The 25,810-nt window shown below is 40.3% G+C and overlaps 1 protein-coding gene and 1 long non-coding RNA gene across 5 annotated transcripts in view; one reads left to right on the top strand and one right to left on the bottom strand.

Annotated features, from left to right (window-relative positions):
* LOC131690283 (four and a half LIM domains protein 2) overlaps positions 1 to 25,810 on the top strand; it is a 605,833-nt gene that overhangs the window by 497,461 nt on the left and 82,562 nt on the right. The gene's annotated exons all lie outside the window — the stretch shown is intronic.
* LOC131690287 (uncharacterized) lies at positions 21,836 to 22,824 on the bottom strand. Its single transcript, XR_009305551.1, has 3 exons — positions 22,695 to 22,824; positions 22,327 to 22,429; positions 21,836 to 22,272 (listed from the first exon to the last, which is right to left on the bottom strand). It is a non-coding gene; the product is annotated as an uncharacterized LOC131690287 (long non-coding RNA).

Below are 25,810 nucleotides of genomic sequence, written 5' to 3'. Positions count from 1 at the left end.
GAACGCCGCCCTGAGGACAACCGCAAATACTCAACTTCCGTATCTCAGCCTGTCGCAGTGATGAGCAAAGTATGCGGTTACTAAGCATTGCGTTTATCCAACCTGAGATACATGCAGGTATCCCATGACCGCGCGTCGCTTCCAGAATAGACTGGAAGGACACATTGTCAAAAGCACCCTCAATATCTAGGAATACACCCAAGCTAGATTGCTTGAGCGAGAAGGCTTTCTCAATGTTGTAAACAACATCGTGAAGCAGAGTGATCGTGGATTTCCCACACTGATATGCATGTTGCATTTTGTGCAGAGGATATTCAACTAAACTAACGTTCCTGATGTGATGATCGATTATCCGTTCCAAAGCTTTCAGAAGAAAAGAACTTAAGCTGATAGGCCTAAAACTCTTGGCTTCTTCATAGCTTGAGCGCCCCCCTTTGGGAATAAATCTAACAGTTATTTCTCGCCATGCTTTCGGGATATACCCGGTAGCAAGACTGGAAAGCAAAATCTTTTTCAAGACATGTTTAAGAATATCAAATCCCTTTTGCAGTAGCACGGGGAGTATCCCATCTTTTCCGGGTGATTTGTATGGAGCAAAGCTGTCAACTGCCCACTTGACCGATTCAGTGGAAACCAATGTGCGTGCTAGCGCCCACGAGTCCGAATCACCAGAATGAGATCTGTGAACATTGATCAACTCCGGATCGATACAACCTGGAAAGTGTGTGTCGAAGAGACAATTAAGAACATCTTTTTCGTCTGTCACATAAACACCATCTCTGGTTTTCAAGGAGTTCATCTGAAAATCATTCGATATGGAGAGAATTTTATTTAATCTGCTAGCCTCGTTCAGACTAGAGACATTAGTGCATAGGCTTTGCCAGCCAGCCCGTTCTGCAGATCTAAGACATTTCTTATATGCACTACGAGCTGACCTGAAAGCCCTGGAGTCATCACGCTGACGCCGGTTCCAAGCTCTTCTCAAACCTTTCTTCATTCTATCAAGCTCAGCCCTCCACCAAGGGGTTCCCCTAGTCGATTTAACAGTACGAAGTGGACAAGCTTCTTCGTAGGATGCTAATATGAATGAGTTTGTCGTATCCACGACGTCATCTAAGTCGTCTAGTTGACTAATTGTTGGAAAATATCCATGAAATTTAGTCGCTAAGTTTTCCAAAAAGAGGTCCCAGTTTGTAGACTTAGGATTACGATATGTCACCACATTGAAGGTGACATCAAAATGCTCGAAAAATATATATTTATGATCGGATAGAGACGGTTCAGTTTCATTTGGAACCTGCCAATTTCCCAGTTCATGCAAAATTCTATCAGAGCAAAGTGTTATGTCTAACACCTCCTCCCTCCCAGACCTCGCAAAAGTTGGTCGGTTTCCCACATTCAGAATATGGAGATTTGTACTACTTATGTACTCCATCAGTTCAGAGCCTCTCAGATTGATGTCTGAGCTGCCCCAAATGATGTGATGAGCATTCGCATCACTGCCGATAATGAGCGGAAGCCCATTTCTGCTACAATATGATACAACGCTTTTGAAATCATCAGAAGGAGATGATTCGTTATGCGGTAGGTATGCTGAACAGTATATATATTTCTTGTCTACGTTTCCGACAGTCAATGTAACTGTGACAACACAGATATCGCGAGTTGTGAGCTCCGATATGAGACACGCGTCAATAGCCTTATTTGCAAGAATGCAAGCACGAGGCATTTCACGTGGGTTAGTCATGCCTGTCTTGTTGTAAGCAATGAAGGCAGTGTTAAGTAACTTTCCAAAATAGAAGTTTCCTTTATGGAAATACGGTTCTTGAACCAATGCTATGGAAGCTTTACCTTCCTGCATGAGTCGAGATAAATTCATAGTTGCTGTACGTTTATGTTGGAGATTGACTTGTGCTATTCTAACCATTGTTGATTAGAGAACTGTACATTTCATCTCCAACACAAATTGCACAACAACTAGAGGACACCAAGCGAGTTGGGATGTTAACGCATTTAGCGAGCCATATCAGGTTTAAATGGGACATGATCATTTGATTCCCACGATTTGCGAAGAAAATAATGGTCCACTGTGTCAGAGATTCGCATAACACAGCAAGGGCAAAACCCAAAATGCTCCGTGCGCGACTGGCATATTTTAGACCCTCCAATCATTAAGTCCTCGGCACGGAACTACACCTTGACTTAGGGTCTCCTACTTTCAGTCGCCTCCTACGACATGGCAGCAGGACTCCAGTGGCTCAATTCTAGGCCGGATACCACACGGCCTCTGGGCAGGTTCATCTGTACACATCGAAATTTGATAATCGAGACTCAACAAAACTTCACCGAACTACCATCAGCCGAGAGTCTCTGCAAACCCCCAGCCAACAAAAATTCGCCAAAATTAAGTGGATCATCGGTTAAAAAAATCGGAGTGTAGAGTGAACGTTCCGCTGCGTAATGCAGCGTACTGGGGAGTTCGCCCGACTCTTCCCAGGCTCCGTTCGCCATTGAGAATGTTTTAAACCCCCTCAACAATTTTATCCATAGCACGGGTCGCATGACACTATGGAATTGGGGTTCCCTGTATGGTAGATTTTTACCACTGAAACAGGTAGTCCGTAGTGTAATTCTTAGCCGGTTGAAACAACCACTACCGACACTACATGGCTTATCTAGGCTGTTCGGTGAAAGAAGCTGACATTGAAGAACAGCTTCCATATTCAGATGGGCGAACAGCCGCAGAAGGAAGGAAGGAAGGAAGGATAACGGGAGGAGAGGGATTTGGGCTAAGCGCTTATTTAAAGGCGGCACTGGCTCGCCTTGTCAGGGCTGCTTTAGGGCATGTGGTATTTAGGCCTAGGACGTATAGGGCCCACTACCTCGTCCTACCACACCCGCAGTCAGCCCCCGCTGCTGGTTCGGGTCGCGAATCACAACTAGTTGCTATCGCGATTAAGCATTATCCACCACCTATGACCCGCCCGGTTGCTTGCAGCTCAGCTTCCCACGTAGCGTTCCTCCACCACCACGGGGCCCGTTCGAGAAGTGGAAGCGGTGGCTGCAGGTTCTCCCGCGAGTGGAACAGGTCACGGTCCCGTGATGCTATCGTATTCGGACTAGTTCCAATCTCTTGTTATACTACATGGTTCCTGAAGCAGTACTCGATGCGAATAAGTTCTCCAGCTGGAAGCGGCTCGCCAATATCGTCGGATTTGTATACCACCTTCCAGCCAACTGCAAACTACAACTCCAAGGGAAGCCGATCGCTTCGGATCCACCAACAACAGAAGAGCTCAAGAAGGCATCGTCACGCGCAACTGGAAGCATACCAAGGAGAAGTGATGCAAGCAAATTCCGACTGCGACTACTATCCTATTGTTTTGCCTCGCGACCACCACCTAACCACCTTGATCATAGCATAATACCACCTAAAATACCACCACCAGAACCATGAAACCACCATAAATGAGATCCGTCAGAAATACAAAATTTCACGACTACGAGTTTGTTACGCTAAAGTCGGAAGACGATATCAACGGTGTAAGATCTCCCGCCAGCACGACTCGCGGTATTCTCACGTCCATTCACGCACGTTGGGATCGACTACTTCGGGCCAATGGAGGTCATCATCGGTAGAAGAGTGGAAAAACGATGGGGAAAGCTCGCAACCTGTCTAACCATTCGTGCGATACACACTAACTCAGCACGGATTCATGCATCATTGCTCTGCTCAGCTTTATCGCCCGTCGCGGTTCACCTAGGATGCTATACAGCGACTGTGGGACAAACTTTGCCGGCGCAAGTCGAAAACTACGGAATGCCGAGTCCGCTATCAACCAACAGGCGATAATGGCACAGTTTGTCAATTCCGAAACAAAATGGTTGTTCAACCCTCCAGCTTCGCCGCACATGGGCGACAGCGATCAATATAAGGCGGCATTTCCATCACGTTACGGCGTAGGTAGGTATTTAAGAACATAGTGGAGAAACCGAAGCTTATATGGATTCAATCCTGTTAGTCCAGATACCCGCATAAGGGGCACCAGATGATAGCTGAAGCGGCCAGGAATGGAGGGGACGAGTGAGAAATACAATTCTCTCAGGCGGTATGGGTTAGTAAACTTTTTGGCTACCCTAGTAATAAAATCTAGGTTTTTGAATCTGAAAGACAATTTGGTATCAAGCAATATACAAAGGTGAAGTACACATGTGAAAGAAATTATTTAGCTTAATGATACATTAAGAGCAACCAATCCCAAGTAAACCAATTACAGAACTCACCGAGATGCTGCTGTAGTTTAACGCACAATCCGTTGAAGGACCAGAAGAACAGCAAGTGTTCGAGATTGCTAGCTTGGGGAGCACCCGATAACTTTATGATGTTATGTGATTCGCTATTTCCCAGTTTGACAGAGTGCGAATAGAAAGGAATGACAACCCACTTAGTGAAGGTAGGTAAGGCTCCCAATGTTAGCCAGTTGGAGCGAGTGATCGATACGATCGAAGGCCGATCTACCTGAAAAAAACCAAATTGAACAACACATCGTTTACTAGACTTTCGAACAGCTTGGAATAGGCACAGAGGGAGGTTATACATCTATAATCGGCTACGTCCTGCTTGTAGCCATTTTTAAAGACGGGAAATGTAACCGACTTTTTCCAACACAAAAGAAACGTCGCTTGCAATAACGATTGAATTAAGATCAGCTTTAGAGGAGTAGAAAGTGCACTAGCGCATTTTTAAAGTCATACTAACCAGACAATTAAAATTCAAGACACAGATATTCGAAAAATGATTCCCATCCACTCAAACACATAATGGAATTATGTCGAACTGTGTCGAAATAAATAAAATTTAAGAAATATAATGGAATCATTTTTCATTTCCCACTCTAATCTGCGACCGAATCAACAACATCTGACACCGCGTCAGATGGAAACCTTCAAACACTTGTTTGACGCTTTTCGTGCTACTTGCCTTACGAAACGATATCTATGATGATCTTGTGCTTGGTCGAATGCTGTCACTCGCAAGTCTGTCAGACATGCGTTGACATTGACCGTTTATTTTCGCCTGTAGGTGGTGTTTGGATACGCGGTTAGCTTGGCAGGAAAATTTATGACAAAATCTCTACTCATTAATTATACAAAAACAAAATCTGGGAGCGTTATGTTTCTTGCAAACATAACTATCTGTTTCAAGAAAAGCAAAAAAAAAACACAAACTCCGTGTCAGAAGACAAGCGAAACGGACAGATTTTATGATGCTCTAAAGTATCCAATTTGGATGGTTTTGCTAGGAAAGATCGATTGTTTCGCTGACAGGTGAAATGATGAGAATAATTGTGGGCAGACGCACAGTGATGACGCGTTGGTGGTTCTATGATACATCAAGAATTATAATGTTCATTTTTATAAATATTGGATGTAAATTAAACTCTTCAGAGTTTTGTGAAGTAGAGATAACTGAATTGATTTAGATAATGTTTCTGTAAAAGTTCCATGAAAGACTTCCGTTTTTTTCAGACGGGAGAAAACAGTATTGGGATTAGAGTTAAAAATTAAAATTTAAAACACAATTACTTTTAAAATAAATTAAAATAAATTCCTAAACAATATGAACGTTCTCAATATTTGGACACTTGCTGTAAAAATACCTGAAATTCATCTGCTTCATTCCAAGAAGTCGTTCGATTTTTTTAGCGAATGTCATCGATGTGTTGTACGTTTTACGGCATTGAAATTATAGTGGTTCTAAATATTACATTTTACTAAAAAGCAAATGAAATATATAAAATAAAAAATAGAACATGTTTGTTAAATCAAGTTAAAAATTAAAATAAATCAAAGTATCTTAAATCGAGGTACCGTATGAGTGATATTATTTGCCTGACCACCACCACCTGATATTATTCGCAACATTCGCATTATTTTTATCAAGCCTCTTCACATTCACAACAAATCTGTGTCGAGAAGTGCGTAAATCTGGTTCTAACCCACGAACGTGACGAACATAATATTGAGTTACGACTTCAAACACCAGACCAACCAATTTAGATAGAAATTTCGAAGCATATAACTCAACGGTATACTTCATATCTCAATCTGAGGCGGTTGATCTTACATTCTTCCCTGCTCTGTACAGGAAAATGCCATATTTTACCTCTACACAGCGTATTTGCCAATTGATGAAAATCCGAGTTTATTTACAAAGTTCGCTCAAAATAACATCAAAACAGGCAGCTAGCTTAGCGGTAAAATGAAACCAATCATCTAATCATTGATAGTCTTCGCCATCATCATCGTTGTCGTTGTCGACGTCGACTACGACGACGACGCCGCCGCTGCGCGCCTCTTGTTAGGCGTACAGGGGCAAAAAGTACAACCTTTCGAATGTGAAAAGGGCAACAGGAAACGCAAAGGAAAAACTCACTCCTAGCGCCCGTCCGTATCCCATTCATACACTAACTTCCATACATGCATCGTTTACACTTGTACTGAACGGTCGACGAGAGCGTTCGAGTGCTGTTTGCAAAATTTTCCTTGGGGTCGTGCGCACAGACCAAATTATTACATTTGCAAACGGCTGGCCAGAGGTGGAAAAGCCAACGGAATATAGGAAAGAAAAAAAGAAAATTCAACGGAAAACGCACGAGAGATCGTGCACGAGAGGCCTGCCACACGCTCGCACACACACCTACACATTCTTAGATGCGCACGCCAGTTCGCTGAGAGCGAGAGAGATGGTTGGGAGGATAACAATTATTTTGGCGCACGATCGTCTCGTTAAACGGCGCGTGGCGAGTGTGACGTCACGCATGAATAACGGCGCAACGGCTGAGAAAATTCTACTCTTTCGATGGAAAAGTCAGGTCTAACGGAATGTGGGAAATTAACGACGTGTGCTGGCGTGCTTTAGAAGGGAAGCCAGTCAGTCTGGGAGAGCGAGTTTTACTTTAACGGATGACGGTCGTTATTGGCCGAAGGCGGATGTTAAAAATAGACAGCATACGAATTCTGCGTCGCTCCGGCATACATCTGGTTCGGACTGGTTGACTTTGTTTTTGTTTTGATTCTTCCATGTAGGTATGTGTTATGTTTCCTTTTACTTTTAGGGTACTTCAGGTGGAATGCTTTCGAGAGTTCTGATGCTGCTGGCTGGTGTCAAAGGTGATCTATTTCAGTCAGACTGCATTTGTTTGGGGTGCACTTCACAGTATCTGTTCCGGGTAATATGAGACTAGGAATAACATTGTCTTTAAAAAAAATTCTTCACCCATGTTGGAGGAGAAAATTAGTAAAATCACTTTTGAGAGTACAATAAAAAATGTCGATAAAAATCCTACTGAAACATCATACGATTATGTACTACTATTTATAACACAATTTTTTGTATTATTATACTGCATAAATATTTCAATTTCAATCTCGGAAGTGGATCTCGAGACTTGAAAACACCCGTACAATTTTCACTCCCCGTAAGTCGTGTAATGGTAGCCGCTGGTGCTCAAACACGATAACGCTAGAACATCGGGGCGTTGTAAACACGTGGCATTGCAAATAAATTAAATTCTCCCTCTCCTTCATGTAGCGATATACAGTAAAGACCCGTTTTTATCAGCCCCTTGGTAACTTTTAGGCTGATTAAACGGAGACATTGACAATATCGAGACATATATTTTTCTTTCTTTTTAATAAACCGAAGCTCTTAAAATATTCTTCTTTAGTCCTTAGATATAGCCTCATAACTTTTTCTGATTATTTAGCTTAAATTCCCTTGACAGTGCAAAACTTAACAAAAATTAAAAATTTTATTTTCACATCTTTCGGATCTCTAAGATAAGAAAAATATACTCAAGAAAGGATTTACCCGAATTCAACTTGGTTCGTCTGCTAGAGCCCATCAAACTACCAACTAATCAATTTTCCTGTAAGGCTGATAATATCGGATCAAAAAGCTGATAAAGTCTGGGGTAGATAAAATCGAGGCGCTGACAAAATCGGATGCTGATGAAATCGGGTCGTCACTGTATGTCGAAGTAGATTCAGATGCCAGATTTGGGCAATTTTTGGCCACGGCCCACTCCAATTGAAACTTTTAACATTGTCACTATGAATAAATATGAGGGAAAAATACAGTAAATGCTATAACTTTTGAAGTAGCGCTCGGAAAATTTATGTATAAGATTATACCTTTTTACAAAGAAAACAATCTTAGTATTTGAATAGGGATATTCCCGTTCCTAGTAAAATACGGGAAGTTGGAATTTTGGGATATTTTATCTCTAAAAATCCCCTATATTTAATGATATTTCTGCCCTACGCTACACATCATACATTTATTTTACAAATTTTCTAATGCAAAAAATCTCAGAAATCAAACGAAACCTTTGCGATCTGAGTCAGAACACGAAAAAAAATTCTAGGGCCTTTTGTCATTCCTATTGAATGTTATTATTTTCTCATGCATACAGCTGAAATATTCTTCAATCAATATTTGTCAAATGTACTTTGTTTGTCCGCGGAAAATCCTCAAAAATAAAATGGAAGTAGTTTAATTACCGGTAAAATTCTGAAACATTAGCTTGTTGACATTTAATCTGAAAACCACATTTTTGCATTAAGTTCCCTAATACGTATTTTTCCTGAAATGGAACGTCTACCATGTGATTTCTGGGCTTATTTACAGTAGAAATAGTGCATTATATAATAATTTATTATTAACCTTCCGGCAGTCGCGCTAGTGCACTGAGTGCACGCTGCTCTGAAGATCTAGTGAACCGTCTTAGAGCATCAGCGGCTGCTCATTCAGTGGGCCATAAGCGCGACTTCCGGAGGGTTAAAAGGAGTTCATATGTGCTATTACATGAAAAAAATGGAATCGAGACTAAGTGTCAATTGAAATCTAATGTTCCTGAATTTTACCTCCAACGAATCCACTTCCATTTTGTTCCTTTTCCATGTTCAGCAAGACACATTCTATACAAATTGATCTAATAATAATTGAGATATACACATGAAAAAATGATAAAATTTGATATGAGTAACAAAAGATCCTAGAACCCAAAGTTTTCGTATTCTGACTAAGATCGCAAAGGTTCCGATTGATTACTGAAATTTTATTACATAAGAAAAAATCGCAAAAAATATATGATTTGCAGCGTAAGACAAAAATGTCTTTAAATGTAGGGGATGAATTTATTAAAATGTTTTTCCTTTATAACAATGACTTTAATCGCAGTGGATGGGGGTTCAAAATTTGTCCAAATGATGTGAAATTTGGCTTTTGAGCTTACCTTGACATTTGTCACAATATAAAGGGGGAGGCGGTTATTTGAGAATTCAAGAGTGAGTGTTTTTTGCATAGCCCTAGGACACACTGACCACCAGCGCGATAGTCGGAAGGTTTGCTGTTCGAGAATTTATCGCGAAAATACTGCTCAGATTGTGATACCAAGATCTTTTCTCTTCCCCATTGGCGTTATTACTTTCTCGTTACTCTTGTGGAAATACCATTTTACAAAACTATACAAGCATGAATAGTGAGAATTATCTATTTCTCAAATTCACTTGTTCATTGTGGTTCATTGTGAATTTTTCCTTTCGGGCTTCGGGCACTCTACCTACGCAAGCTATGCTGCGCAGTCTAATGAATGAATTGACACATGAAAATCTGATTTCCGTACGTACATAGAGTGATCTGAACAAACTATGCAATCTGGTTTTCAAGTAAACAAATATTAATTTAACTTTGCCCAAAATTTTGATTTATCCTGTTTAAGAGCTTTTATTTTTGGTGGTACGACATGAGCAAAAAGCAGAAAAAGTCTACTCAGACTTTTGGGATAACCCCCCTCATTGTGTCTAGCAGTAGAGCTTCCAATCTGAAAATTTATTTCCGAGGAATCGTGGATTTGTTCAACTCTTGGTTCTTTAATAGTTTTTTTTGGGAAACATGTTCTTCAAAACAACTCATTTGGAAATATCCGGACCCTTTAAAATCGGTAACGAGATACTGAAGCCCTAAGCTAGGGATGCCAACCTTTCAGATCTAGATTTATCCAGACTTTTAATCGTAATCCAGACATAAAGATTTATTTTTGTTTGATCCGAATTTCAAATAATTTGTCCAGACTTATCCTGGCTTTATGAAAAGTAACAAAGTAAGTTACCAAAAGCTTCGCTGATTCGTAAACTACTATTTTAAAAAAGCTGGAAACACAACATATCAATGATTCTTCGCTGAAAGTCGACCCAATTCGCTAAATTTTCATCAGATGAATGTTCTAGCAATTCAAAAAAAATAATATAAAAAAAATAAAAAATAATAATAAAATTTAATCCATTGGACGGATTGTCTATGCTGAAAATTATGCATTAGAAATCTGACTTGTTACAATTACTCAACTTTCAGTAAGGCGAGATATATTTGTTACCAACCAAGGATATTGCATTAGTAAATTGGTTGTTTTTGGTGCTTCATCAAAAAAAATACGCCGCCCAGACAATTCCAGATATTTTCAAAAAATATTACAAATTTACTAAAAAAAAAGAAAAACACTTCCCAGTACCGAAAATACTAGTAAGTATGCTTATCAGGTATTCTGATCAACAAGGCATGTTTAATGTATCACCTTCTTTGCAACAGTAGGTATCTCAGATTTTTGACGTAGGACTACGTCTTCGTTTTCGATATGGGGGTGCACTTTGCAAATTCTACAAAAATGGTATGTAACGAAAAGCGGTCCAATTTTAAACGCATATACTTCAGCTATCTCACGATAAATTTTCAATTTTTTGCACATATCGCCCCGAAATACTTCTAAGAATAGGTTCTAATAGATAAACCTTAAGATTTTTGATATCATGGCATTAAAAATTTAAATAATGTACAACCAAGTCAAAATATTGGCGCATTTACAGACAGAAGATAGCGCTTTCCAAGCCCAGCACGACAGATTTGTGTACCTAGCGCACTACACTTCTATGAACGACGTCATCATCGACTATTTAAATAACGGATTTGGCCGAACAAGCTCAGTTGCCTGTTGAACGGATGGCTTAGCAGATCACTGCGCTATGATTGTGCTCGTTTCCAGCACACTTTTATGTACAATATCGGACACAATTATTCGTACACAAAATCGCTTGTACATTCGAGCTCCATTTACAAACACGGTTAACATAGTGTCGTGGTACTAGTTGTCTCTTTCGCTCTATACATCATCATCAGCGTTGACTCATTTTGCTTTGTGCGCTTGGGTTTAATGTTTGAGGCGAATGTAGGTATATTTAATTTGTTAGCAGGGTTACCATATTCACAGATTTTTTACACAGATGGCAGATTGTTGGCATTTTGATGAAAATTTCACAGATTTTTGGAAATATTCTCATTTTTCACAGATTTTTCGGAAATTTGTCACATATTTTTTTCTTGTTTCAGTTATCACTGATGGTAAAAGATATTTTTGACCGAAACACAGATTTCAATGTGGCATCCCTGTTTGTTAGCGGTTGCATGCGTAACCCGCATGATAGCAATCTGTGCTTTCGTTGCACAAAGACGAAAACTTTCTTACAACAAATTTACGCGGATCGATGGAAAGCACACCGAAAGTTTATTATTTACGTTCGATTAATTCATTGATTCATTTCCACTCAGCCTATCCTATTTTGATTCTGCTAAAAGGTACATGCTACAAAGCCTATTTATGAATAAATACTCTGCCACCTGAAAATCCGTTGCAAAAATTTATCTAGGTCCATGTATAAAATTGTTTTCTATTCTTGTATATTTATAGTTTCGGTATATGATTAAAATCACTGCATTCGCTACATTTGTATGCGTACTTTAGAAAAGTTACAATAATGGTAAAATATAACTAGAAAGCTTGGTCTATACATGAAATGTGATTATAATGTCTAAAATTTGATTTTTCTTCGCCAGTCTGGGTTTTTTACCACATACAATCGAAAAGTTTTTACAATTTTTAAAAGCTGATCTTGTGCTATAAAAATTTAGTTCCAGATATTAGTTCGGTCACGGTTTTCTGTCTTCTTTCTTCAGAGCTTCTCAAATAAGTTTAAGCGGATTCGATCACCTACTACAAATGAAATGACCTGATAACCAAGAGGGTGCGGTTCAATATGTAACATTCGATGTTGATTGGTTGTGCTGAAACTATACGTAAGAAATATATTTGATTCATTACTACTCTAAATGTACTAAAAATATTTTAGATTAAGTAGTATAGTCCTACGTCTACAGTTCGTGTAACCCTATACCCGGTCAGAAAAAAACCATATCAAAAATATATCAAAATTATTGCTCGATTTGATATTTATATCATATGATCATATAATTTTGATATATGTCACTTGGAACTAATTATGAATAAAATTTAAATTTTATGTTTTGATTTGTCAATAATGATATATAATATATCATATTTATATCAACCATATTGTCTTTTCAAAATAGTAAGAACAACAAAATAATATTTTTCCAAGACAGTTTTACGAAGCTATAATTATGCCATCAGAGATGAATCCTCCAAAGTACTGGCTCCAAATCGCATTACTGGTAGTCTTGTCTTGTCATAGGTTAGAATGTAAATACATAAGAGAATGTACGTTTTGTAGAGTCACTCGCTGATTACAGAACACAACAGAGAAAATGTTCCGCTGCAGGCCCACGAAGCAGCAAGTAGCTTTAGATCATACGTCTCCCAACCTTTGAACGGAACGGATCGTTATATTTCACAGTGGTGTTCGGTGTGTAAATTCAGTGATTCAAGGTCATCCTTTGTTCGTTCGATAGCTGCCATTCTGCTGGTGCCGGCAGTAAATCCAGTACATTGTTTTCGCTGGTGCGGAACAATCGACGTTGTTTGCAGATAAGTTTTGCTTTATTTTTTTTTCCTCGTTTGCTTTCTTTCCTTTTCCCTACTTTTACTCTACCTTGTAATCAAATAATAAGACACATTTCCGTTTATATAACGCTCTGCCCTCGTGCTTAAATGGCCGAGGGCGAAATACCATCTGATGTAATCATGGAAGCCCCTGATCCCCCTAATACTCGCATTGCTCCCCGTATAAAGCAGTACCCAGAAGGTTCCTCTGGGCCATGGGTGGTATATTTTCGGACCGGAGAGAAACCGGTTAATATAGTGATGAGTGATCTCGGCCAGGCAAACGCGATTGCTTGCTGTGAGCGCTTTACGCGGGAATTTAAAGCGTACGTGCCTTGTGTGGCCTGTGAAATCGATGGGGTAGTGTCCGAACCGGGCCTGAAATGCGAAGAACTGTTGGAGCACGGGGTTGGCTGCTTTAAGGACCCCTCTCTTGAACAGATTAAGATCTTAGAATGCAAACAATTGTATACCGCAAACACCGAGGGAGGTAAGACTACCTACTCTCTATCAGGCTCGATTCGGGTGACATTCGCCGGGTCCTCTCTTCCCAACTACATCCTCCTTGACAAGGTTCGCCTACCAGTTCGCCTGTTCGTACCGCGGGTCATGAACTGCAGCAATTGCAAGCAGTTGGGCCACACAGCCACATATTGTGGAAATAAGAAACGATGCGGCAAATGCGAAGGAGAGCATGAGGATGACTCTTGCGACAAAGAAACTGAAAAGTGTATTTGCTGCGGGGGCCCTTCACATGCTCTTAAATCATGTCCTGCGTACAAGCAGCGCGGGGATAAAATTAAGCGCTCCCTTAAGGAACGCTCAAGGCGTTCTTATGCAGAAATGCTAAAGAATGCTTCGCCATCTGTCCTGTCCGAAAATCCCTATGCTGGTTTGGCTAACGTTGAGCAAGAATCTGACGACCCACGAGAGGGAACATCTTTGGTTAACCCAGGGGAATCCAGGAAGAGGAGAAATCCAGCCTCCCCTACATTGCCTCGTAAGGGTGCCAAGGTGTCGTCCACTCAGAGTGCGCCATCTACAACCAATAAATCCAACGGAAGTGATGCTCAAAAGCCGAAGCAATTTGCTCCAGGACTTGGAAATATTAATTCTAACAAGGAGTACCCACCACTTCCAGGGACATCCAAAACCCCAAGTGTCCCCTTTTTTCAAACAGATACTCAGTCCAGTAGCGGACTAATGAAATTTTCTGACATAGTGGACTTAATTTTCACAGCTTTCAATGTTACTGATCCTCTTAAAAGCCTTCTGATACGTTTTCTCCCTATAGTGCAAACATTTTTGAAGCAGTTGACTACTAAATGGCCCCTCCTTGCAGCGATCGTATCCTTCGATGGCTAAGTCATCGAACGAGGTCACCGATTCGATCACTGTTCTACAGTGGAACAGCAGAAGTATCCTCCCGAAAATCGATTCCTTTAATTTTTTACTAAATAGTTTAAAATGTGATGCTTTCGCATTATGTGAAACTTGGTTAACTTCCGATATAAATCTCAACTTCCACGACTTTAATATAATTCGTCTGGATCGAGAAAACCCCTATGGAGGAGTACTTTTGGGGATCAAAAAGTGCTATTCTTTCAACCGAATTAACCTCCCTTCGACACCAGGCATTGAAATTGTCGCTTGTCAAGTTTTAATCAAAGGTAAAGACCTTTGCATTGCTTCCATCTACATTCCTCCTAGAGCCTCGGTAGGGCACCGAACGCTTTGTAATATCACGGAATCCTTACCGGCACCGCGGCTAGTTCTGGGAGACTTTAACTCGCACGGTACGGTATGGGGCTGTCTTCATGATGATAATAGATCAACATTAATCCAAGATCTTTGCGATAATTTCAACATGACCATCTTAAACACGGGAGAAATGACGCGGATTCCTACACCACCAGCACGCGCAAGCGCGTTGGATTTGTCGCTTTGCTCGACATCGCTACAGTTAGATTGCATGTGGAAGGTGATCCCTGATCCCCACGGTAGCGATCATTTGCCTATCGTGATTTCAATTGCTAACGGTTCAAGACCATCGGAAACAATCAATGTCTCATATGACCTCACACGGAACATTGATTGGAAGAGTTACGCGACCGCGATATCCGTTAAAATCGAATCCACTCAAGAACTTCCTCCGGAGGAAGAGTACAGGTTTTTGGCTGGCTTGATTCTCGACAGTGCGAATCAAGCTCAGACTAAACCAGTACCCAGCGCGAATACCCATGGACGGTCTCCCACCCTGTGGTGGGATAAAGAGTGCTCAGAGCTGTACGCGGAAAAGTCCACTGCATATAAGGCCTTCCGGGAAGACGGGTTACCCGCTAGCTATCAACAGTACGCGTCGTTAGAAAGGCGAATGAAGAGTCTAATGAAAGCCAAAAAACGCAGTTATTGGCGCCGGTTCGTCGACGGGTTAACGAGAGAAACAGCGATGAGCACTCTTTGGGGTACGGCTCGACGTATGCGTAACCGTAATAGTACCAACGAGAACGTGGAATATTCAAACCGTTGGATATTCGCTTTCGCCAAGAAGATCTGTCCGGACTCTGTCCCGGTACAGAAAACGTGCCGCGCCGCGTCCCCTCACGATACCGCGAACGAAACACCGTTTTCGATGGTGGAGTTCTCACTTGCTCTCTTATCGTGCAACAATAACGCCCCAGGGTTAGACAGAATCAAATTCAACTTGCTGAAGAATCTGCCTGACACTGCAAAAAGGCGCTTGTTGAATTTATTTAACAAGTTTCTTGAGGGTAACATTGTCCCTTATGAATGGAGGCAAGTGAAGGTCATCGCCATCCAAAAACCAGGAAAACCAGCCTCCGACCACAACTCGTATCGGCCGATTGCAATGCTGTCCTGTATTCGGAAGTTATTCGAGAAAATGATCTTGTTTCGCCTCGACAATTGGGTTGAAGCAAATGGCTTACTGTCAGATACACAATTTGGCTTCCGCAAAGGCAAAGGGACGAACGATTGCCTTGCGTTGCTTTCTACAGAAATCCAAATGGCCTATGCTAACAAAGAGCAGATGGCATCAGTCTTCTTGGATATTAAGGGGGCTTTTGACTCAGTTTCTATCAACATTCTGTCAGAGAAGCTGCACCAGCATGGTCTTTCACCAATTTTAAATAACTTTTTGCTAAACCTGTTGTCTGAAAAGCACATGCACTTTTCGCATGGCGATTTAACAACATCGCGATTTAGCTACATGGGTCTTCCCCAGGGCTCATGTCTAAGTCCCCTGCTCTACAATTTCTACATGAATGACATTGACGATTGTCTTGCCAATTCATGCACGCTAAGGCAACTTGCAGACGACGGGGTGGTCTCTGTTACAGGGCCCAAAGCTGCCGACTTGCAAGGACCATTACAAAATACCTTGGACAATTTGTCTGCTTGGGCTCTTCAGCTGGGTATTGAGTTCTCCACGGAGAAAACTGAGTTGGTTGTTTTTTCTAGGAAGCGTGAGCCGGCGCAACTCCAGCTTTTATTAATGGGTGCAACGATCAACCAGGTTTTCACATTTAAATATCTCGGGGTCTGGTTCGACTCTAAAGGTACCTGGGGATGTCACATTAGGTATCTGAAACAGAAATGCCAACAAAGGATCAATTTTCTACGAACAATAACTGGAACATGGTGGGGTGCTCACCCAGGAGACCTGATCAGGTTGTACCAAACAACGATATTGTCGGTGATGGAGTACGGGTGTTTCTGTTTCCGCTCCGCTGCGAACATACACTTCATCAAACTGGAGAGAATCCAGTACCGTTGCTTGCGCATTGCCTTGGGTTGCATGCACTCGACCCATACGATGAGTCTCGAAGTGCTGGCGGGCGTTCTTCCGCTAAAAAATCGATTTTGGGAACTCTCATATCGATTGCTCATCCGATGCGACATTCTGAACCCGTTGGTAATTCAAAACTTCGAGAGGCTCGTCGAGCTTAATTCTCAAACCCGTTTTATGTCCTTGTACTTCGACTACATGGCACAGAGCATCAATCCTTCTTCGTACAATCCCAACCGTGTCCGTTTCCTAGATACTTCTGATTCTACTGTATTCTTAGACACATCCATGAAGGAAGAGATTCGTGGAATCCCGGACCATATACGCCCGCAGGTGATCCCCAATATATTTTATAATAAATTCCGAGAAGTCGACTGCGACAAAATGTTTTACACTGACGGATCAAATCTCGATGGGTCCACTGGCTTCGGTATCTTCAACAATACTATCACCGCTTCATTCAAGCTCAATGATCCCGCTTCAGTTTACGTCGCAGAGTTAGCTGCAATTCAGTACACCCTTGGGATCATCGACACTCTGCCCACAGATCACTACTTCATCGTTTCGGACAGCCTCAGCTCTATCGAGGCTCTTCGTGCGGTGAAGCCAAAAAAGCAACTCCCGTATTTTCTGGGGATGATACAGGAGTCCTTGTGTACGTTATCTGAAAAATCTTATCAGATTACCTTTGTTTGGGTCCCCTCTCATTGTTCTATCCCGGGCAATGAAAAGGCCGACTCATTAGCAAAGGCGGGCGCATTAAATGGTGACATATACGAAAGACCAATCTGCTTCAACGAATTTTTTAGTATTTGTCGTCAGAGGACGCTCAACAGTTGGCAAACCTCGTGGAGCAATGGGGAACTTGGACGATGGCTACATTCGATTATCCCAAAGGTATCAACGAAGCCTTGGTTCGGGGGGATGGATGTGGGTCGGGATTTTATTCGCGTAATGTCCCGACTTATGTCCAATCACTACACCATGGATGCGCATTTGCGGCGTATTGGGCTTGCGGAGAGTAGTCTGTGCGCTTGTGACGAGGGCTATCACGACATCGAACACGTTGTCTGGGTATGCGCCGGGTATTGTGACGCCAGGTCTCAGTTAAAGGAATCCCTTCGGGCCCGAGGTAGACCACCCAATGTACCAGTCCGAGATATGCTGGCAACTCGTGATTTCCCCTATATGTCCCTTATTTATACCTTCATAAAAACGATAAATATCCCAATTTAGCCCCTCTCTTTTATTTCTCGTTTTTAGAGTTTCCTCCTGCCTTGTGGAACCGATCAGCTCCAGAGTGCCACTATGTAACCGCCGTCGCCCTTACCACTACGCCTGCATAGAAGGAAACTGAAGCGAGAGCGACTCGAGGTCCGATGAGTTTTGAAGGATTCCCCGCGGGTCCGAAGAATACCATCCGCCAATCCGGTACTCGACGACTTACTAGACTGAGGCGCAAATTTGTTTCGCTGATCCCCCTTCCCCCCCCCCCCGTTCGAGCGAAAGTTGCAAGTTTTGCTCTTCTTTCCCTGTCTCGCCCCTGTCCTTGATACAACTGCTGCTACACTGATGCGGAAATAAGCCACCCTCTGAATATCTTGACCAAGCGTAAGTTTTAGTTAAAAAATTCAAATTAGTATTCTGTATTCCTAGTTTTAAGATAGCTATAATTTTTACTCTTTATTGAAACTCTTGTCCTCCATCTTGTAAATAGAATTGAATCCCTAGTTTTAAGATTTCTGTGAAGTTTGTCATAAATATTTGTTCCCCCTTTTGTGTACTAAACTATATTGTTAGTTTTAAGATAACCGTAAAATATTTCGTAAAATACTATTACTCCCCCTCTTGTATATCAAAGTGAATCCCTTGTTTTAAATTTTTTCATAAAAAAATCTTTTAGCCCTCTCTTGTATATTGAATCTTATTTCTAGTCTTAAGATAGCTGTAAACTTTTTTTTTCCTTTGTAAAAAAAATATTTCAACATTGTAACCTCCTAGTTTTAAGATATCCAAAATGTAAAAACATAAGCATTTGGCACCGCCAAGCTAACGCATTTGTGCCTATCAAATAAACGAAATGAATAAAAAAAAAAAATAAAAGTAGCTTTAGAAATTTGATTAGACTGGTTTCGGCATACAAGCCAAAAGAACAGCACTCTGTAAACCCTGAAGAGGAATGGAAGCAAAACGTATATAAATTGCAGGCAAACTACTAAAGAAGAGTATAAGAGAGAAGAACATGCGAAAGAATAGGAATAAGCATTTTAAATATACTAAGGATGTAAAGCGCAAAACAGGAACGCCTGAGAAAAAAATGAACAAATTATAAAAGTACGCTGAACTAATTGCGAGTTCTAAGTTCGAACAACTTCTATCAAGTAGCTGCGACGGTAATAACAATAATAAAATTATTAACACAGCAAAATTAAATGCAAATTGTACTAATGAGAATTATCTTTCACAAGAAATTTTTTGATTTATTAATTAAAAACAGAAGAAAAAAATATTTGGATTTATGTGATACAATTCTGATATTTTCGGATATATTTACTGCCCTCAATTAGATATAAACTATCTTGAATATCCGTCTGTGTGATATAATTATTATATCAAACCAAGACTCAACAAAAATACTTTATATCAAAATAGACTGAGATATAATAAGATATAACCGATACATTTTCTTGGTATAAAAACTATCCAGCTTTATTTTATAGTAAGCAGAGATATATATTTTCCCATGATATAATATCTTATTTTGATATAATTTTGATGTTAATTTCTGGTCGGGTAGAGCTGCCTCTTGTAGTTTTTTCAGATGATTTTTTTTCGACTGCTGTACCTGTTTTGATTTCGAAGTCTGGGGCGCTTTTGGCATCGACATTTTTCGGATTCGTTGATTGATAGATATTAGAAAGAAGAATTCACGATTCTACCTCTCGAGCACAATTAAGCGCAATCAATTGTACAGCTGACTAATGCCGCAGCATGGTTCGCCAGCTACTCTTCTTTGCACACCATGCCACCTTCCTTATATGTACACCAGCTCTTATTGTTAGCTATTGCTTTTCCGGACATCAGCAAATCACAAATCGCGCCACTCGAAACCATTCATTTGCCTTCCAAATCCAAAATGATTTGGTACCTAATCAGTGTTCGTTCTTGTACAGATAAAGATTAAATAGGAAATTGAATGTAGACGTGACTTAGGCCACAAACTAATTATGTCGGCACATAGCGAATAAGGGCAACCAAGGCACCTAAACCGAACTTTGCGTATGAAAAATTCCATAAAACATGTTTTGTTTATTTTCCGGTCGTATTAAATACTTGCAAATTTAATACAAGATGGTTGGAATTATCGATAAGACCAAAGACCAAATCGTTCAAATATTCCTTTCATTACAACAGGAGTTTTTAACGTTAAACTTATAAGACAAACTTGCTGATCGAAATTTCGAAATGGTTCACTGAATTTAAAGGTTTGGTCCGGGCTAAAAGGTGGGGCTTCAAAATATACGATAATGATAGTTTTTAGTTCGTAACTAGCAAATTTGCAACAACGCACTACAAAAGACATGTATAGAGATTTGGATTGCACATATAACTGAACAAACACATCTCCCTCCGCTCAAATTATTTCTGTTTTCGTAAGGCCATCATTACATTTGCCGTATTTGTTTGTAATCATTTCCAATCGGCACTTCTGTTACAATATATCCCATACAAACTGCATGCCATTTGTATTTACAGGTCGGACTCGATTATCCGGGGATTTCAAAAAAATCTCACCCCGGATAATCGAATCACCCGGAAAATTGAATCCAACTTTTTTGTATTATTTTATGAATTTAAGCTTTATACGCGAAAAAATTAGAAATAAAATGGTCTGGTTAAATTTTCCTATCATGGTAAATGTAAATGTACCTATTTTGACCCTAGTCGATTTCTCAGAATTTCAATGCGTTTTATATTCGTAACGAGTTAACAATATGTATCAGTTGTTTATAGCTATTTGCGCAAGAACTCTAAGACACACTTTTTAATAAGGTGTGTCTTCTGTAATACAGGACTAACTCGATTACCTGGGGCTTCGATTTTCCGGGGTAAATGATTCGATTACTCGTAGACTAGAAAAAAATAAAGTTAGTAAACGGGGGCGTCTGCTTCTTGTCCCTAGTATAATTTACGTGGTGGTGTCACATATAACAGCTTACTTTTCTTTTAACACTCATTTTAGTTAAAAGAGGGCGCATTGTGCATCCAAAAAGAGATCCTTGTCTTTGTAACATCATTTAGTTGACCAATATCGTACCGGATTGTCAGGTGATCACTACGCATGTAGTCTTCGCAAACTCTCCCAGTTATGTTTGTCACCAGCGAAGAACTATTTTTTTTTATTTTGATTATTGAGGTTTTAACCTTAAGGTCATTCGCCTCTTCGGGTTAGAAAAATCTCTTATGAAAAATTTCTAACCCTATGTGCGGGGTCGGGACTCGAACCCAGGTGCGCTGCGTACAAGGCAATCGATTTACCAATACGCTACGCCCACCCCCAGCGAAGAACTACAGAAGGTTACGTAGATAATGAGTTCCCGGCGGCCTCAGCGAGAAGTACTGCTGGCACCCTCTTTACATAGCCTAACATCCATTTTTGCTTGATCTACCCAAGAATTGAAATTGCCTCCAGTGACTGCCGGATATCAGAATCTTGTTAACCATTTCTCGACCAACTTTTTTCTACCGCATATAGGGTTCCAAAACTATTTTTTCTTAAAACTGTTGGCGTCATGAAACACGAAAAAACTGCTTTCATAAAGATAGGTGCTTCTTTCGCAGTGCTAGCAGCTGCTCAATATTTACCTTCCGATCAAGTCCAATTTCATGAAAATGGTAGTTGAAGGCAGTCTTAATTAGAAAGTTCTATCAGTTGTTGCGGGTTCCCTGCAGCGGGTAGAGCAGAACTACCAAAAGCGAAGCCAAACGCGAACACTAAGGACAAAACGCACCAACTCAAATCAAAAGAATGTGTGTTACTCAAATCAATAAACATATATTGTTCCCATGTTCACTTTTCCTGTTCTTATCCCTTTCTCTTTGATTGCTCCTATCTACTATGCCTCTACCATGGCTTCTTTCTTCTTACTTCCTCTCTTCCACCATGCTTACACCCCAACCACTTCTCATGTCTTTTCTCTTCTTCCTAATGCACTCTTCTTACATTTTACTACTCACTATTCCGCCATTTTCCTATTTCCCACGTTCCTGCACGTCGTTCTCTTTGCAGCACGACGTTTACGTTCCTGTACGTCGTTCGCGTTCCGGTGCCAAGTTCGCGTTCCTGCTCGACGTTTGCGCCGATTAGCAGCCTTTCAAACCTATTGCTTTCCTCCGATCGGTTCGCTCGTCGATCGTGAACCTAGCACACGTGGGAGATACGCAGCCGCCTCTGTTTGTGGTGCTGCAAACTTCCGCCGAACCTGACTCGATGATCCTGACCGGCTAACAGAACGCCAAAATGCTGCAAGATAATATCCAAAAAAGACCCTATTGGGCAATTGCCTTAGTCCTCTGCGTTTCGTTTCGCTTCCGCTAACTCACCCTTCCGAAAGGGGTCTTTGCTGGGACTGATAATGCGGACTGCCAGCCAATTTGCTTCCGAAGGATCTTCCCGGGGTATTTTCCGCCTGACGTCTTTTTAACACTGTAAATTAAAGACGCTGAATCCCTCTGGATAAAGACTCGACACGTCAATCGTTTGTTTACCATTTATCTGTCAGTGTCATTCCAATCGAACATGAGACCTGTCAATGGCCCTCGTTCCAGAAGGATTCGAAGCGATTTTCTTCGGATTGAGGACTTTTGACAGGTCTCGTGCTCGATTTGAATGACATTTACAGATAAATAATAAGAATAAGATTGAGATGGCGAGTCTTTATCCAGAGGGATAATGTCTCCATTTTGCTTACCGCTTCTGTCGACGCGAGCCACACGGAATCTAACCTCGGCGAGACCGTCTCGTTCCAACTGTCCAACGGCTGCAGCTGATCGTAAGTTGAAGCAGTGTGCCGGCGCACAATTTTCCAACCAGCTGCAGCGGCGTCTGTTCCCCTTTTGGCGGTAGTACGTTGATGCCGAGGCAGTTTCTAGCAATATCGGGGTGCTCATATGTGTGAGTGTGTTTTGCTCGCATTGTTTCGTGCTATGTTTTCCGCAGCGTTCTTTTTCGGTTGCGCTTTATGACAGGCCTTTTGACTTCGATGTAATGTTTTGAATCGACGGTTGAGCTGGGTGTTTTGATTCGACGGTTTACGGCAAATATAATACTTAGTTTTTCGCTTAGGGTGTATCTTACAGTCTGAACCTATCGTAACGCGGTTTCCAATAATATTTACATATTTGCTACGAAAATATTCCAAAATTTCACTTGCACAGAAACTATCCCTGGCAGCACTGTTTCAGCGGAACCCAATCAGATTAATTGTGATAACTTTTCTACTGATAATATTTATAACTGTTACTGCTCGAATGAAAGATATTAGTCCCAGTTATTATCCTCACTTGTCATTGTAAACATACGTTGTGTAAATCAAAAGTTATAGTCGTTTAAAAACGCGATTAAATATCAACAACATTGGCACGAATGGGTTAAAGATGCCATTGAAATTCTGAGCTGGGATCAATTGTTAAGGAAGAAAATGAAAGAAGAGCAATATTGTGTCAAAGTCCACTGGAACTCAAATCAGGATAGTCATCAAAATTTTACACCGGACTTCATTGAAAATAAGAACATAGATTTTGAGAAGGATTCATCAAAATTCAGAGAAAAAGACATAAAAATACGGATAAGGATTCAATTGAAATTTTGAAATAGATTCCATCCTAGAACGTATCCAAACGGAATCCTGAACAGCATCTCATCATTTTCCCAAGAGAGTGTCAGAAACCGACCGAGTAAGTATGACATTTTATGTGTAAAAAAGTCCTGCAGTAACCGATATGTGTATTTCAAGAAAAATGTACTTTTAGTTTAATACTAAAAAGTTGCATATTTGGCAACACTGGCGTAAAAACTAACATTTTTTTCCAAATTCATTAAACAAATCCTTCAAAAAATCATCTCTCTGATTGCTTCTAGTGCAAAGAGTACCAGAGATATAATCCGAAGAACAATTATTTTTTTGAAACAATTTGTTAAAATTAGGAGTGTTCCCATGGACCTAGGGGTGGTTAAAAATGACATAATAATTTAGGATATTATATATTGGCTCTATATGAACAATTTATTCAAAACTGGTTCCAATTCGTGAAGGTTGATTCCAAATTTTGTTTTTTTGCCACTTTGCACGGAATAAACCATATATAAGCTTTTTTTGAAGTAAGGCAAAATTTGTGAGGAGGTTAACCCTAGACCCCCGCAAAAAGTTTTGTTGACTGCAGTGTTCGAAATAGCACTATAATCAGACATTCTAGTTGAAATTTGAATCTTTTTCGAAACACCCGGATAATCGAATCATTTTCCCCGGATAATCGAATCGCGGATAATCGATTCCCCGGATAATCGAGTCCGACCTGTACTAATACCGCATCCTTCTACTGATGAGTCTGTCATTTTTTTAACATTTCGTTTATTTAATAAATCACGTTTTCGTTAGCTTACAGGTGCCAATATATTTTTTAAATGAAACTTATGGAATGTTACAGCTATCTTATGCATATACAAGTGAGGATAATATTATTTTATTAAGATTAGGAGGGCCAATTAGAACCGGTTGTCACGGTAAAGATAGATACGTCTACCTATATCAGGACACATGATAGTGAACTCGGGTGATTCGTAGTTATTCTGCCTAAGCTCGACCCTCATTATCAGAAGGCAAAAATTAAGCCCGCACGATATTAAGCCTGTTCTAATGACCCTGCCACTTCTAGTTTTCCGATCTGTTTACTTCACATCCTTGCTCTCACTTGAGTACTATGGCTCTAAGTTTCATAACTTTCCCTACCCAGTAGTCTCTAGCTAATTGAATGTCGTTAAAATGTTTTTATGAGTAGTAATACAGTTTAAACTTTTTAGCAAGAAAGAATAATGGAGCAATTAATTATGTTAAACTAAAAAGAATAATTTTAGAACGATCTTTAAACTAGGAATACCGTTCGATATTCTACAGGGAGTGATTGAATTTTAATAAGTCCAAAGGAGTCAATTAGAACTATTTGTATGAATAGCGGTACAGTTGGGCATTTCTTAAATTTGTCATTTGACTCAGCTTTGCATTGAATACATCAAAACGCAAAGGTAATGCTTAAGCACGTGTTTCAATTTTTCACAAAAACTCGAAAAGCGACATTTGGTATATAATGTCTCACGTAATCATCATTACCGCAATTTAGGTAATATATCAAAGAAAAAGCATCCGAATAAACATAGCATTGTATGAACTAAGTGCAAGTTATAAACATACAAACCACGAGATTTATACACAATTGAATCAACAAGTTTTAAAGAAATTATACATTAAATGAGTACATTCTTTTATTTTCCCGGAATCCAGGGATACGTATTTTGTTATTTCACGAATCCCGGGAAACTGAAAACCGTCCGGAAAATGAAACTTCATCTAGCGCGTTAATAAATCAAACAGTACCATTAGATGCAATGCATAAATCGCTTAAGGCTAATATCCTTACAATATCTGTACATAAAATAGGGTAATGGAACTTCCAAATACTATCTCGTCGAAATGGATGCTCCAATTAATACCCGAACATTCCACCAGCAACAATTTATGATCTAAATATAACCCTCGACTCACTCAAAGAATTTCCCACCGCTATGGCTGCAAAGTAAATCTCGCTATATGAGCAATTTCATCAGTGATGATCAGTACTCGTAAACCGTCGATGAATTACCGTTTATTTAACAAACAAACAAACACAACAAACCGATCAAAAACGTGATTCGGCGGCCACAGTTTGTCCAACGGAAAATGTAAATGCCAAAAAAATAGAATTATCCAAAGTTCACTATTTAGCTGCACTCGTCGGTAATTTCAAATTTCTGGCATGCGTTCGGACCATCGTC

This window comes from Topomyia yanbarensis, chromosome 3, assembly GCF_030247195.1.
Source record: "Topomyia yanbarensis strain Yona2022 chromosome 3, ASM3024719v1, whole genome shotgun sequence".
NCBI classification, from domain to species: domain Eukaryota; kingdom Metazoa; phylum Arthropoda; class Insecta; order Diptera; family Culicidae; genus Topomyia; species Topomyia yanbarensis.
This window is presented reverse-complemented; position numbering and strand designations above follow the sequence as displayed.